Source organism: Bombina bombina, chromosome 7 (genome assembly GCF_027579735.1).
Source record: "Bombina bombina isolate aBomBom1 chromosome 7, aBomBom1.pri, whole genome shotgun sequence".
NCBI classification, from domain to species: Eukaryota; Metazoa; Chordata; class Amphibia; order Anura; family Bombinatoridae; genus Bombina; species Bombina bombina.
In genome coordinates, this window is record NC_069505.1 from 200,062,308 (window position 1) to 200,075,701 (window position 13,394).

General features: G+C 38.6%; 1 protein-coding gene across 2 annotated transcripts in view; it reads left to right on the top strand.

Annotated features, from left to right (window-relative positions):
- The window catches only part of SHANK2 (SH3 and multiple ankyrin repeat domains 2), a 1,433,430-nt gene that overhangs the window by 1,190,715 nt on the left and 229,321 nt on the right, over positions 1 to 13,394 (top strand). The gene's annotated exons all lie outside the window — the stretch shown is intronic.

A 13,394-nucleotide genomic window follows, 5' to 3' on the forward strand; every position in this document is an offset into this window, starting at 1 on the left:
AACCTAATGAGGAAGTGTAGATTGAGAAGAGAACGGGACCGAGGACAGAGCCTTGCGGTATTGCGGTACCCCAACAGAAAGAGGTAACGGGCAGAGGATGCCCCAGAGAAGGCTACACTAAAGGTACGATTAGACAGATAGGAAGAGAACCAAGAGAGAGCTGTGTTGCAGATGCCGAAGGATTGGAGGTTATGGAGCAAAAGAGGGTGGTCCACAGTATCAAAGGCTGCAGACAGTTAAAGGAGGATAAGTAGAGAGAAGTGGCCTTTGGTAAGTAGGTCGTTGGTAACCTTAACAATTGCTCTCTCTGTTGAGTAAAGGGGGCGAAATCCAGATTGCATTGGATCAAGGAGGGAGTTTAATGTAAGGAAATGGGATAGACGTGCATATACTAGTTTTTCAAGAAGCTTTGAGGCAAGAGATAGTAGGGAAATAGGGCAGTAGTTGAATGGGGACGTTTGATTCAGATAAGTTTTTTTGAGGATAGGTGTGACTAATGCATGTTTAAGAGATGTGGGAACTATACCAGTGCTGAGGGAGAGGTTGAAGAGGTGTGTTAGTATAGGGGTGAGGGTAGAAGAGAGGGAGGGGAGTAGTTGTGAGGGGATGGGGTCGAGGGGACAGGTAGTGAGGTGAGAGGATAGTATAAGGGCAGAAATTTCTTCAGTAACGGGGCAAAAGAGCTAAATTTATGGCTATGTGGTTTTTGGATGATTGTGAGTTTTTGAGGTAGTGTGTTGAGAGCTGATTTCATTTCTTATGGAGTCGATTTTGTTGTTGAAGTAGCTTGCAAAATCTTGAGCTGAGAGAAAATTTGTGGTTGTGGGGTGGGTGTGGGCAGCGAAGAGTATTGAATGTGGAGAACAGACGTTTTAGGTTTGAAGAAAGAATAGCGATAAGAGTGGAGAAATAATGTTGCTTATATAGATTAAGGGCAGAATAGTAAGAGTTCAAGATGAATTTATAGTGAAGAAAGTCAGCAGAACTCCGAGATTTCCTCCAGTAGCTCAGCAGTATGGGAACATCTACATAGGTACCGTGTCAGAGGAGTATGTCAGGTCAGAGAATGAGTGTATGTTTTCCGAGCTATGGTAAGTGGGGCCAGATTATCAAGGACCGATTTAAGGGTGGAGTTTTAGTGGCAGATAGATTCATCAGGACAGGAAAAAAGAGGGGATAGAAGAGAAAAGAGGTTCAAGAGAGCTAGCGTGCTGTTGCTGATCTAGTGACTTGATACTTCTCTGAAGTTTAGTCTGAGGGCTAGAAGGAGGGAGTCATTTGAAAATTAAGCGGCAGTAAGCAAGTACCTGGATTGGTGTTGATTGATAACACTAAGGTCCTGGAAGAAATTTGGCAGAGGCGAATGTAAGTGGATCTACCCAGTAAAGAATCTCAAAGTTCAGCTTGCACAAGTAAAGGTGTTAAGGAACCGGACGAGAAATCTGGGAGAGACAGAAACCGGAAGCAAAGTCCTGGCTCACTACATATGTAAGCTTCAAGTTTGTGCCTAAAGAAACCCGGTCATTGCTGCCTGGAACCTATCCCTACCTGGAAGAGGTTGTATAAGTTTTCCTTTATCCTCATTTGCCGTCTTTTGGAATAGCCTTTGTTACTATCAAGCATTCATGATTTACACTTGCTGACTTAGGAGGACGCTTTTACCTCGAATCAGTCAGCTGGTTCTTAAATAACGGTACCGGTTTTGGATGAGCTCATATGTTGCAATTGCTAATAAGATATCTACATTACAATCAATATAATTGTGGAACTCTTTGTTACTCTGGGACATTTTGATTTTGTTTTTGTTTTAGTTTCATTTTGATTCCCTATGCTTTGTCATATTGATTTATTTTGTGCAACATTGAGAATGTCATTTTTTTGTACCTACCATTCATGAATATAGTTACTTATTCAGGTTTCCACTGCAGTGGCACATTTTGGTTTACGATCACTTGTATTAATAAATGCGTTACACATTAATTGGACCACCTGTGTGTGAGCCTCTGTTTTGATACAATGTTACAGCTTTTTTTCTACATATTAGATTTTGAGAAGTTATTCTGAGTGCTTCAATCCCCTACTTTTAACATTGCATCTCGTATAGCTCTGCTGTGAGCAACATATATTTACTTATATAAATATATTTGAACTAATATTAAATTTTGGGGTCTGCACCAGGACCTGGCCTAGCTAGCGCTATCCAGGTTTGTATTATTGTTTCAGGCAATTTACCTAAAAGTGATAACACAGGTGCTTGAATACTACATTTTCTCTCCCTAACCCTTGATTAATTTATATATATATATATATATATATATATATATATATATGTATATGTGTGTGTGTGTGTGTGCGTGTGTATATATATATATATATATATATATATATATATATATATATATATATATATATATATATATATATATATATATATATATATATGTATAAATTCTTTTTAATTTAATATATAATATTTAAGGAGTTATTATACCCTTTGTATTGAAAATATTTTAGGAAACAGCAAATTATGAATGTATTAAATTTGTGATTTACACTAAAAAGCTTTCTTGCTACTAATTGTACATGAATGACTAATCTGCACTTGTACTATTGGTTATGTGATGAAAAAATATAAGCAATATTTACCTGTGCAGAGAAGATTGCCATATATTAGATTTTATACTGAAATATAATGGTCGCCCATAGGTCTATGAGATCAGCAGACTGATATGTTGATGTTACTTTGTGTTAGATGTCATTAACAGCTCTTCCCTTTTATTGCAAGCTTCAGTAAGGAGAAAGAAGGGTAAGGGCACACTCTGCATCTTCTGAAACTGTTCATAAAATAATTTGTGTCACTAACAAGCCTGTGTGTCCCTCAAACCAATAATATGTGTGTGAGTCCCACAGAACAACAGTGTGTGTGTGTGTGTGTGTCACAGAACAACAGTGTGTGTGTGTGTGTCCGTCCCACAGACCAGCAATATGTGTGTGATTCCCACAGAACAACAGTGTGTGTGTGTGAGTCCCACAGAACAACAGTGTGTGTGTGTCCTACAGACCAACAATATGTGTGTGAGTCCCACAGAACAACAGTGTGTGTATGTGTGTCCCTCAAACTAACAATATGTGTGTGAGTCCCACAGAACAACAGTGTGTGTGTGTCCCACAGACCAACAATATGTGTGTGAGTCCCACAGAACAACAGTGTGTGTATGTGTGTCCCTCAAACTAACAATATGTGTGTGAGTCTCACAGAACAACAGTGTGTGTCCCCCCCACAGACCAACAATATGTGTGTGAGTCCCACAGAACAACAGTGTGTGTGTGTGTGTCCCACAGACCAAAAATATGTGTGTGAGTCTCACAGAACAACAGTGTGTGTGTCCCCCACAGACCAACAATATGTGTGTGAGTCCCACAGAACAACAGTGTGTGTGTGTCCTACAGACCAACAATATGTGTGTGAGTCCCACAGAACAACAGTGTGTGTATGTGTGTCCCTCAAACTAACAATATGTGTGTGTGTGAGTCCCACAGAACAACAGTGTGTGTGTGTCCCACAGACCAACAATATGTGTGTGAGTCCCACAGAACAACAGTGTGTGTGTGTGTGTGTGCCCCACAGACCAACAATATGTGTGTGAGTCTCACAGAACAACAGTGTGTGTGTCCTCCACAGACCAACAATATGTGTGTGAGTCCCACAGAACAACAGTGTGTGTGTGTGTCCCACAGACCAACAATATGTGTGTGAGTCCCACATATTTATTTATATGTGGCGGGGTCCGGGAGCGGCGGGATAGAAATTAATAACTTTATTTAGGTTGCGTAGGGGTCAGGGAGCGACGTGATAGGGGTTAAACATTTTAGTATAGTGGCAGTGTTTAGACAGGGTATAAAAAAAGTTGGTAAAAAGCCGAATAGCAGCGAGAATGATGACTGTTAGTTAACAACTGCCCGCTGCTTATCGCCCCATACTTGGTGCGTGGCTTTTTGCCGGCTTTTTTTATAAATATGGAGATCGTATTCAGGTCCGCGGCGGCTATGTTAGGCGAGCGTATTCGTGCCGGCGAATGCAAGAAAGTTGATGGCTTGATAGATAGGCCTCTAAAAGTAATCATCCTCAACAAGTCTCTAAGGTAATTGCCAAGGGACAATTTATTAGAGTTAAGAGAAATTGCTCTTCCCAACAGGCTTGTGTAACAGAATCTCTGAGACTTGAGAAACATATAAAGGAAAGGTGGTTCCCCAAAAATGTAATTAAAACAGCAATATTTACAGTAAATAAGATGGATAGACAGGCACTAATAAAATATACAGATAAATCAGGTTAAAGAAAAAAGGATGTAATCACCTTTGTAACGACTTATACACCTCAATTCTATCAGATTTGTGCCATAATTAAGAAACATTTACTTATGTTGACAATGGACAGTAATTTAAGTCAAGTAATGACAAGAAGAGGTAGGTACTCTTATAGAAGGGGTAAGACAATAGGCAATATGGTTTCTCCAACAGTTCCTAAAAAATAGAGCAATATGAGCTATTGGTTAACAAGTTTTGGAACTTACAGAGGTTTATTTAGGGACTGTAAAGCCTGTGAATATGTGAAAACTGGAAACAAAATTGTCAGAGGTAACTGGAGAGGAGTTTAAAAATAGATCATATTTAAAGGGACACTGAACCCACATTTTTTCTTTCATCATTCAGATAGAGCATGCAATTTTAAGCAACTTTCTCCTGTTATCAATTTTTCTTTGTTCTCTTGGTATCTTTATTTGAAAAAGCAGGAATGTACGCTTATGAGCCAGCCCATTTTTGGTTCAGAACCCTTGGTAGCACTTGCTGATTGGTGGGTACATTTAGCCACCAATCAGCAAGCTGTAGCCAGGTGCTGAACTAAAGATGGACCTGCTTGTAAGCTTACATTCTTGATTTTTCAAATAAAGATACCAAGGGAACAACAAAAATTGATAACAGGAGTAAATTAGAAAGTTCCTTAAAATAGCATGATCTATCAGATAGATCATGCTATTTTAAGGAACTTTCTAATTTACTCCTGTTATCAATTTTTTTTGTTCCCTTGGTATCTTTATTTGAAAAATCAAGAAAGGTCCCCAACCTTTTTTTCTCTCTCGTACCCCTTGATTAGGCTTTCAATTTATGAGTACCCCCTCTCTTGATTACGCCCACCCATCCCTCAAAAAAGTTTTTATTTTTTTATTTTCTTGGGTTAGCTAAATAACGACTCAAATAAACCTAATGACATGTAAGGCACTCATAAAAAAAGAACGATCTAGGTGGGCTAGGCCTATTAATACACATTCAAAAGTAGTCAGTTCCAAAGCATGTGTACCAAGCTCAAAGCGGAATAGGATCACTGTCTTTGTATTATTTGCAAAAGGAACTGAAATTTATTCAAAACTTGGTTGCGGGTGAACCTCTTCAGCAAGGAGATCGCTCGGTGGGCTTTGTCACTGTTATGCAGGGGACAGTGTCAGAGGCTACGTACAATCGTTGAGTGCATTGTGAAGGTAAACTCTTACCAGAGCTGCAAGTAAGTACTTGGTCCCAGGACTGTCTCCGTCAATAAACTCGGCTTCCTCTCCTCTGCACTTCCTTACCACCTGAATCCAAAAGCCCCAATGAGTCAACCCTGTCCAAACCACGTGTGCCACACAGGCTCTTACATCACCTTTACCCAAAACACACCAGTAGCCTATCCATAGATAGAATCCCAGGCAGATCAAAGATAAAATCATTTAAAGGATAACTGTGTGTCCATCGTGTGTGGTTCCGCCACTACCAACAATATTTTCGAGTACCCCCAATCGGTCCGCCGCGTACCCCCAGGGGTACGTGTACCACAGGTTGGGAGCCGCTGCTCTATCTGAATCATTAAAGAAAAAAAATGGGTTCAGTATCCCTTTAAACTGTAGAACAAAATTTGCAGTATATCATATTTCACGCACACAGTGCCACCTACAGTATGTAGGAAAAACAACCAGAGAATTAGAATTAGAAAACATATTTCAAATATTACTACAGCTGACAAAAAAAGTAAAGATAAGGGAAGACAAATTAGTACCCCCTTGGCCAAACATGACAAAAAAGTTCAAACATTTACATGGAATGTTATTGAAAAAAAATCATTGTAGTTTCTAGGGGTTGTGATAAGGAGAACATTTTAAGCAAAAGGGAGATATTTTGGATGTTTAAATTAAAAACCAGGATGCCAAATGGTCTGAATTCAAGATATGACTTAATAAATGTCTTTGATTAGGTCCCTTTTCAATCTCATTTCTGGGATTTTCATTCTAATATCCAACTCAAACAAGTAAATAATTAAAAACAAAAATAAAAATAATAATTAGAATTAAATTTAGTTTCCCAATACTTGGTATTGGAGATTTGATATCTGTTATTTGACATAATATTTGTTATATCGAATTTTATAATAGACAAAAGAATATAAAAAAATTGAATATGGAGAATAAAGTCTTGGTACCATTGGTTATAAGCTATTAATTAAAGCTCAATATAGAAAATAAAATATCCATATGTGTAAATATAGTCCAACATGACAATTGCTTAGACCGTCTCTTAAAGGGTTAAAGTAGGTGATGTTTGAATTTTAAATAATCTTAATTATCTCAGAAGAGTATTTAAACAGGTGAAGGGAGACATGACATCAGTCTATGATTATGGCAGACGCGTAGAAACGCGTAGGACTGCTAGTACATGGATCTTCTGTGTTGATTGATCCTCACAAATATGTTGTTTTGACAGTAAAGTACCGGTTTGTGAGCAGATCCTTTTACAAGTTGCAATTTTTACTTGTCTCACACAGACCAACAATGTGTGTGTGTGTGTCCCACAGACCAACAATGTGTGTGTCCCACAGACCAAAAATGTGTGTGTCCCACAGACCAACAATGTGTGTGTGTCCCACAGACCAACAATGTGTGTGTGTGTGTCCCACAGAACAAGTGTGTGTGCTAGTCTGACAAACCAAGAGTGTGTGTGTGTGTGCCCCACAGACTAACAGTGTGTGTGTGTACCATAGACTAACCGTGTGTTTGTGTGTGTGCCCCACAGACTAACAGTGTGTGAGTCCCACAGACTAATAGTGTGTGTTCCACAGACAGCAGTGTGTGTGTGTACCACAGACACTAGCAGTGTGCGTGTGTACCTCAGACTAGCAGTGTGTGTGTGTGTGTACCTCAGACTGTGTGTGTGTCCCACAGACTAACAGTGTGTGTGTCCCACAGACTAACCTTGTGTGTCTGCCCCACAGACTAACAGTGTGTGTGTGTGTGTACTACAGACACTAGCAATGTGTGTACCTCAGACTTGCCGTGTGTGTGTACCTCAGACTAGCAGTGTGTGTGTGTGTACCACAGACTAGAAGTGTGTGTGTCACAGACTAGCAGTGTGTGCAAGTGTGTGTGTATACCACAGACTAGCAGTGTGTGTGTATATATACCACAGACTAGCAGTGTGTGTGTGTGTGTGTAAAACACAGACTAGCAGTGTGTGTATATCACTGACTAGCAGTGTGTGTTTGTACCACTGACTAGTAGTGTGTGTGTGTGTCACAGACTAGCAGTGTGTGTCCCACAGACTACCAGTGTGTGTGTGTCCCACAGACTAGCAGTGTCCCCCCCCCCACAGACTAGCAGTATGTGTGTGTGTCCCACAGATTAGTAGTGTTTGTGTGTGTGTCTAACAGACTAGCAGTGTGTGTGTGTCATATATACAGTATATATATATATATATATATATATATATATATATATATATATATATATATATATATATATATATATATAAATATATATAGAGACTTCAATTTAGTGCACTCTCACTAGCCAACCCAGACACAGACCAGGGTGCTTAACGGAATGAACAATCTGAATAGGAATAAGCACTCACTGGATTTCAAAACAACAAATATTTATTCGGCAGTGACGTTTCGGGGCATTCACCCCTTCCTCAGACAACCCAAAATGTGAAACAAGCAATGTTAAATAATGACTCAAACCCCTCCCCCATCAAATTTCAGCCAATCAAAATGCATCCAAAGCAATCAATAGGGGATGTATGTTAAACAAAAACAATTACATTTCTGTATAATGTCAACAAAGTGTATACTCTTAAAAAGCATGTGTGTAGTATATCAATATATAGTGTAATGTAATAGTGTGTCAGTGACAGTGAAGTGGGTGGCTATGGAATATGCCAACAGATAATAAATAATAAATCTGCCTTCTTATAATACACACTGTAATCGAAACATGAGGTGTTCACTGGACTTATTGTTACAATGAGAAGTGGCTTATTTGTACCGCATATAAATTACTCAGAGACATTTAATCACTTAACTGCAAAGCGACTTACTGTTCATAAAAAGCATCTAATTTAGACAATCCTCAAAGGGTATGGATACTCCGCCATTAGCTATCACGCTAACTACCGCATGGTCTGAGGGGGCGTGCCAGCATCCGGGTTAGCATCTTGAACCGCTCCCGGAGATCAATGCCCTAAGCGTTGTTATACGTTGCCATAGCAACCTACCGCGGCGTCACCAAACACACCAGAACGAGGCCATAATGCATAGGTCTGCAATAGGTCACCATGGCAACCCAACAAACACTTTAACGATATAAAGATCAGTAAGTAAGCATAACTAGTGTCATAATCTGATCGAATAATGCTTAACTTGTTAAGAACATACTTGTGTGGCAACTACATATGCGGTTAACTATAAACTATCACATTGAGAGTTATCCAGTGATAGATCTGTCAGCGGTCATGAGGAATAAAGCTAACTGATGCATAATATACTCTAAACAGATCTCTAAGACTATAGTGGATGTAATTAAATATTCAAGAGGGGATCATTATATCAGAAATTGAGGAGTATATAGCTACAAATTATTCAATCCAAAATCTAGCACGAATCTAAATTATGAGCCGTGATTAAATATCTCTGAGTAATTTATATGCGGTACAAATAAGCCACTTCTCATTGTAACAATAAGTCCAGTGAACACCTCATGTTTTGATTACAGTGTGTATTATAAGAAGGCAGATTTATTATTTATTATCTGTTGGCATATTCCATAGCCACCCACTTCACTGTCACTGACACACTATTACATTACACTATATATTGATATACTACACACATGCTTTTTAAGAGTATACACTTTGTTGACATTATACAGAAATGTAATTGTTTTTGTTTAACATACATCCCCTATTGATTGCTTTGGATGTATTTTGATTGGCTGAAATTTGATGGGGGAGGGGTTTGAGTCATTATTTAACATTGCTTGTTTCACATTTTGGGTTGTCTGAGGAAGGGGTGAATGCCCCGAAACGTCACTGCCGAATAAATATTTGTTGTTTTGAAATCCAGTGAGTGCTTATTCCTATTCAGATTATAAATATATATATATATATATATATATATATATATATATATATATATATAATATATATATTGCTGTATCTCACCATGTTACCTATAAAGTTACTCTTAGAACCTTAATGAACAAACTATTCTTCATAGAATAATATTAGACATTGTAATTCGTAAATATCTTCCCAAAGCAGCAAACCAGAGTCTGTGAAGGGACTGAAAGTGTCAAACCTGGGAAAAAGTTAAAACTTTTGTATCTAGGCTAAAATGCTATGAACCATCTATTCCATTGTAATCCACAGCCTGTTCATTAAGATCAAGGTGTACAGCATTTTAAACAATTGTATCTGGGTTGCACAACATGACAAATTTAAAACCCAGTTTCACCTAAATCAGAATAAAAGAGATGACCCATCAAAGGAAAAGAAAACTCCTTAAAGGGCCATAATACCCAAATGTTTAAACACTTGAAAGTGATGCAGCATAGCTGTAAAAAGCTGTCTAGAAAATATCACCTGAACATCTCTATGTAAAAAAGAAAGATATTTTACCTCAAAAGTTCCTCAGTAGCCACCTCCCATTGTAAAGGATTTCTAAGCAGCATTTTAGTGTGTCTGTCCTAGGACAGCAGAAGGGATGAGCATTGTGCACTCTCATATTATTTCACCAATCAGGTAAAGGAAGCTTACTATGAAATCTCATGAGAGTTAAGTCAAATCTCATGAGATCACAGTAAAAGAGTTCATGACCTCAGCACTGCTGATGCTGATTGGCTGCTGTTCATTTCTTCTAATTTTTTTCCTGCAGCTGGGGCAGCTGAGTATAACTTTTTACACATAACTTACTCTGCTGAGCTGAGGAGATTGTGAGGTAAAATATCTTCCTTTTTTACATAGAGATGCTCAGGTGATATTTTACTGTCAGCTTTTTACAGTTATACTGCATCAGTTTCAAGTGATTTAGCATATGAGTATTATGTCCCTTTAAGAGACACAATTAGATTATGGTCACAAGAGCTGCTGGTGCAGTGCTGAATACGGAGAGCGTATTGCTCTCCACATTCAGCAAGGTCTGTCGGACCTGATCCGCACTATCGGATCAGGTCCGACAAACCTTTGTTAAATAGGCTTCATACTGATGAACAATACACAGGCATCCCATGACCAAACAGTAGCTGTCTTAGGGAAGGTTAGAAAGCTATTCCCAACCTGCTTGGAAGAGTTTCTTGCATGTCAGGCCCACCCTTTATCTCATAAAGGACCAGTACCAGGTACGCTGTTCAAATTAGTGGCAAATTTGTGTAAAATTAACAAAATGACACTAACTCAATGCTCACAATAGCCTGTGATAATACTCAGCAGTATCAGGGCCCCAAATGACCCCTGTCAGTCCTAAGGTTTGTCATGGGGTACTGGTCCCTTGCAATGATTCTTATATTGAAAAGGTCACATTGTCCTTCCTTATCTGTGCAAACACCTCAAACCTGAGGAAGGGAGGAGTATATATAGTAAACCTAGATACCCCTAACAGATTCTTGAGAGGCTTCTTCCTACTCCAAGCACAAAGTTAGACTATTGCCACTCCTGAATATAACTCTACAACATGAGTGACAGAAATATTTTACATGCTCCTTAAAGGGACAGAAAGGTCAATATTGAACATTGAAATGTGCATAGGTGCATTTCAATTTAAAATGAGCAAAAATACTTCTAGTAAGTTATTACTGTTTTTCAGTGTCACACACACATATCCTATAATGGCCCGTGCACCAGTAATTAAACACCACACCTTCATAGAGAGCTGGCGGTGGTGTGTATGGCTTCTGGAGACGTAATTTGTGCTGACTCTCCAAGATGGTGTGATGTTTGAATACAAGTGCACAGGCCTGCACCGCATATGTGCGTATGCCGCAGAAACAGTAATAACAAAAATGCTTCTATTTCACATCGAAGTGCACCTATGCACATTTAAGTTTTGACCTTTCTATCCCTTTAATTAGAAACACATGTGGGGGTAGATTTACTAAGTAGCGGATGCTTCTATCTACCCCCGTACTTTCCGGCTCGCAGGAAATGTAAGTTAAGAAGCAGCAGTCTTAAGGCCGCTGCTCCTTAACTCGTCTGCCACCTCTGAAGTAGCGGACAGCAATCAGCCTGATCGGAAAATGCTGTTGGCATTTATCGATGTGAGGCAGACATGATCCGCTACATCGTATCATGTGCGCCCGCACATTGATAAATCTACCCCATGGTCTCAGGTATAAGTATAAAAGTGTTTGAAATGGATGCCCAGTATTCTTAATATACATATGGCCTCAGGTATAAAGAGTTTGGGCTGATATTTATTGTGTGTTGCTTCATGTAGAATCATACTGAATGCAACAGGAAAGTCTGATATAACGCAGGTGGCATGACTAACTATAGGCCGCAATGTGTAGCTCCTGCTTGGCCCAGATGTTAAAGAAGAAGCTTATACATATCCCAGTTTATGGCTTAACTCTTTAATGATTATGTATTTGTTAGTCTAGAGAAGTAGATGGTCTGTTTGTACAGAAATAATGCTCATCAGGAAACACCCAGAAGAGTTTTCAGAACTAATTTCCCTTGTGCAGGTTCCAGTCAGTCACGGGTTCCCTTATTTGTGAAATCTGATTTCACCAACTTTAATAACCACTTGGAAAACTGAGACCTTGATATGTATATATTTCATCTGCAGTTTCTCCATTCTGACTTCTGCCTGTTTGTGATTTTAATCTGAGTCTCTAAGTCTGCATTCCCCCAAACCTTGTATCCGTCTCTGATCACAACGTGCGTCATGACGTTGCCAACAGCAAAAGCTGCCTAGGGGAGGTCAGACAGATACATAACCAGTGCTTTTTTTAGCTTGCCTGAGCTTAGCTTTGCTTTCTTGCTTTTTTCCATTTTTCTGCTTGTAAATCAACAAGTTGAAATAAACTCATTTTCCAAGTCATATAATACTGGTGTTGATGTCAGACTTGGGATAAAATTAGAGATCAAAATCCAAACCAGGCCGAAGTCTTCTCCAAATGTCAAGATCCGAAAAAATGGTCTTCCTTTATTGCCAGGCATGGATTTGTGTCCACTCAGGGCTCGTTTTCATTGAGTCATTAAAAATGAAGCCGTAAGCCCCTGAAGTTTCCGATAGTTAAAAGTAGTTTATGGCTCCTTTTTAGTACCAAGTTTCCATTTAAATATTTTGCACAGTGCGTGCAGTCATTCTTTTTTACGTGTAGTTGTAAGTTAACATTGTGTCAATATTTCCTTTAGACGTCGGATTTCTCGAAAATCACACCATAACAATTTTATTACTATTGTAAACCAACCTTACACTATACAATTTATGTTTAACGTCACCTCTATAGAGAAACAAAATCAAATATACATTGAATTAATCAAAAAATTAAATAGAACCAAAATTTTTTTTTTCATGTAATAAAACATTTTTCATATCATTACATTTTTAAATTGATATATGTAATATTTACTGCGGCTTTAGGCATAGGCCTAGTTGGAATTTTGGAGATACGTGCTTGAATATACTTTATATTTATATGTAAATACATACTGATATTTAAATAAGAACACAACTCCAACTAGTCCTATACCTGGGCCTGTAATAAATATGACATATAACAAGTGAAAGACTTGTATATCTCAATGGGAACTAGGCACAAAAAGCTTATTTTTCCTCTTTTATATCTAGCTGAGCATGCCGTAATGTTTGAGACTTTGACAGCTTCGGACAGTGTTTTACCTGTTTGTGAGTTCAACGGAAACCTGGTATAAATTTGCGCTTTTCAGCTTCTAATTATTTTCTAAGGGGCGTGTACTTTTTCGTCGGCAGCTGTGCTCTGGCTGCCAGTAATGGTGAAAAATGCATCAGAAACTGTCAATAAGTGTAATGGCTTCCGACAGCAGTTTTTTCGTTTTGTGACCTTGTGAAA